General features: G+C 50.1%; 1 non-coding gene across 1 annotated transcript; it reads right to left on the reverse strand.

Annotated features, from left to right (window-relative positions):
- Positions 1-764: 764 nt before the first annotated feature.
- LOC114230059 (U6 spliceosomal RNA) lies at positions 765-867 on the reverse strand. Its single transcript, XR_003615916.2, has one exon. It is a non-coding gene; the product is annotated as a U6 spliceosomal RNA (small nuclear RNA).
- Positions 868-3,037: the final 2,170 nt, after the last annotated feature.

A 3,037-nucleotide genomic window follows, 5' to 3' on the forward strand; every position in this document is an offset into this window, starting at 1 on the left:
ATAAACATAACCAATGGACGCAAAACATTGGGGGATGAGGGCATATATGGGAGTGTGGGGGGGGGCAATGGTAAGATATGTACACATATAATTCCTTAATTAAAAAATGAAAAAAAGTTCTATATATCTTGATTACTGACTGAGTTTGGGAGCATCCCAGCGCTATTGTGCCCAAGGCAAGTGCCCACCTGCCCCCCTCAGTTTCTGCCCTGAATTCACTTCAAGCCCAGGGAAGTGGTGAGCCTCATCACAGAGGGTGAAGTTGGGTCTTTCCTGTAGGAAAGGATGATTTAAGGTCTGAAGCTGGCCCCAGACTCTCAGCTTTCCTGTGCCTTCCTAAACACCGGGAATTAAATCTCCAAATTACGGGCTGTCGGGATGTCATTGGCTCCCAGCCTCCTGCCTGTCTTGCCCTCTTTCCTTCGTCTCTCTCTTCATGTTCTCTTGACCTGAGATGGGGCCAGCATCCCCCCTCCAGCATCATCCCACATTAGAACAACTGAGCGCCAGACTGTTCCTTGGGTGAGGTTCTCTCAGATGAAACCGCACAACACCAGGATCCCAGTATCATCGCCGTGTACACCCCGGGATCCACAGAGGCCTGGGGAGGAAGGGGAGGATTTCCAGGCAAGAACTTCAGATTCAGCTGTAACCCCAGGCAGCCTTTCCCAACCCTGCTCTGAGCCCAGTGTAAAAGTCAACTTTGTAATTCTCCGTGTTCTTTTTTCCTTTTTAAAATTTTATTTTTTGATTACAGTTTGCATAGAAATGTGGAACGCTTCACAAATTTGCATGCCATCCTTCCTCAGGGGCCATGCTAATCTTCTCGGCGTGGTTCCAATTTCAGTGTATGTGCTGCCCAAGCAAGTGCTCTCCGTCTTCCTAAGGGTCTGTCCTATGACACAACTTGTTGACCAAAAATCTTATATAGTCAGCCTTCAAAATACCAACAATTAGATATTTAGGAATATCTGGAAATATCTACTTGGATCAGTGATCCCCGCCTCCGCCCCCTCCCCCGCCCCCATTGTGGGCAGATGATTGAAGCCCTATACCTGTTTGGGACTGGTTATTATAGTGGCAACATGTTCTTTTAAACAATCACCCAAAAGACATTACCCTTTTCATTATAACTGGCACCCTCCTGCGTGCTCTGCCACAGCCCTCAGATGCAGGAGAGGATGAGAGGGAGGGAGGTTGTAAGGAGCTGTCCCGGGCCATTGCCCACCCACGGCCCTCTCTTCCTGGAGGCTGCCAGGAGACGGTTTCTCGTCACCAGCCAGGCGAGGTAGGAGGCGCTCGGTCTCACCCCCTCACAGTATAGCTGCAGACCATAAAACCACTCAGCTGCAGTCTAGAATTGGCTTCTTGGCAACAGGGTGTCCCATCATTTCTTGCAGCCATTCAGCCTTTTTCATTAGGTGTCACCCTGAATCTTAAAGGTACAGCTTTCTTTTGGGCAGAAAGCCTCTTGGAGATAAGAACAGAAACCCAACTCAAACAGGAAAAAGAAAAAGAAAAAAGACAATTATTGACCCACATAACTTCAGGGCAGTCTAAGGTAGTAATTCTCAATGGCGGTGATTTTGCCTCCCCACCGCCTCAGGACACTTGGCAATGTCTACAGTCATTTTTGGTTGTCAGGGGGTTGGGAGGCAGCATGCTACTGGCATCTAGTGGGTAGAGGCCAGGGATGTTGTTATACATCCTACAGTGCACAGGACAGACCCCACAACAATTATCTAATTCTGAGAAAACCTGCTCGAGGGTGCTGGCTTCAGGCATGGCTGAATCCAGGAGCTCCAATCATGTCTACAAGGCTCTGTTTCTCTCCCATTCTTGGCTGTTTTCTTCCACACTGACCTCACACACACACACAAACAGAACCTCTCTGCTCTGCGGGCCTGCTCACATCCTCACAGAAACAAGTCCTGTGAAAAGAAAGGTGTTCTTTCCAGTAAATCAAAGCAAGTCTGGCGTTGAGTTTCATTAGTCACCCAGGAATCTCTTTGACCTAAGGAGGTGGGGTTGGAGGTAAAGAGGAAGAATGCACTGATCACCAAGTACAAATCTAGAGCTGGAGGCTAACAGAGTCAAGTGTCCCACATGGATTGAAGAGGGGAGGAACTACTTGCCCAAAATAAAATCAGGGCAGTGATACCAGAAGGAGGAGGAATGGCTACTGAACAGACAAAAGCAATAGTCACCTATCCTATATAATAATAGCCCAGCGACCGAATGGAGGAATGACCAGAACGACCAGTTGACCAGTGGCTATGACGTGCACTGACTACCAGGGGGCAGGGGCTCAATGCAAGAGCTGCCCCCTAGTGGTCAGTGCGCTACCACAGTGGGAGTGCCGCTCAGCTGACCAGGATGAGCGGCTGCTCCCGCTGCAAACCCGGGGCTGATGGGTAGGAACCTGGGCTGTAATCGTTGCCTCCTTGCCCCAGGCTCCTCCTTCTTGCTCCCTGCCACATCCTCCAGATGCCTGCAGACTGTGCAGCGCCGCCAGGCTTGCAGAGTTGACACCAGAGGTTGGAAGGCGGGTTCGTGGCTGCTTCGGGACTGAGACATACTCCACCGCCTCTCAGTGCTATTGTCCTTGGGCCCGGCCCCGACCAGGTCCCCTGGAGAGGCTTCACGGAAGATGCCGGACCAGGGAGCAGCTGCTCAGTGGGCGGGTCCACAGCCACTTGGCAGACAGCAGACCCGGATGAGCAGCACTCCCACAGTAGCCGATCCGCACAGGCCATGTCCCCCACCAATGCACGAATCCCATGCACCGGGCCTCTAGAAATCACATATTTATGAATGAAAGGGGTAGGGGAAGACCTGGTTTATAGCATTAAACCAGGAATATGAGAGGAGGAAAGAATGCGAATGTGAGTTCCTCGTGCTTATCAGAAAGTGTACACCTGAGGGTTTGCGGGCATTCTGTTTTTCTTTTCTTTCTCTAATTTAATTGGGAAAAGAATTATAGATATGTATGACATGCAAACACCTTCCACGCATTCAATAAACTTGTGCATGAGAA

Source organism: Eptesicus fuscus, chromosome 12 (assembly GCF_027574615.1).
Source record: "Eptesicus fuscus isolate TK198812 chromosome 12, DD_ASM_mEF_20220401, whole genome shotgun sequence".
Lineage (NCBI taxonomy): Eukaryota > Metazoa > Chordata > Mammalia > Chiroptera > Vespertilionidae > Eptesicus > Eptesicus fuscus.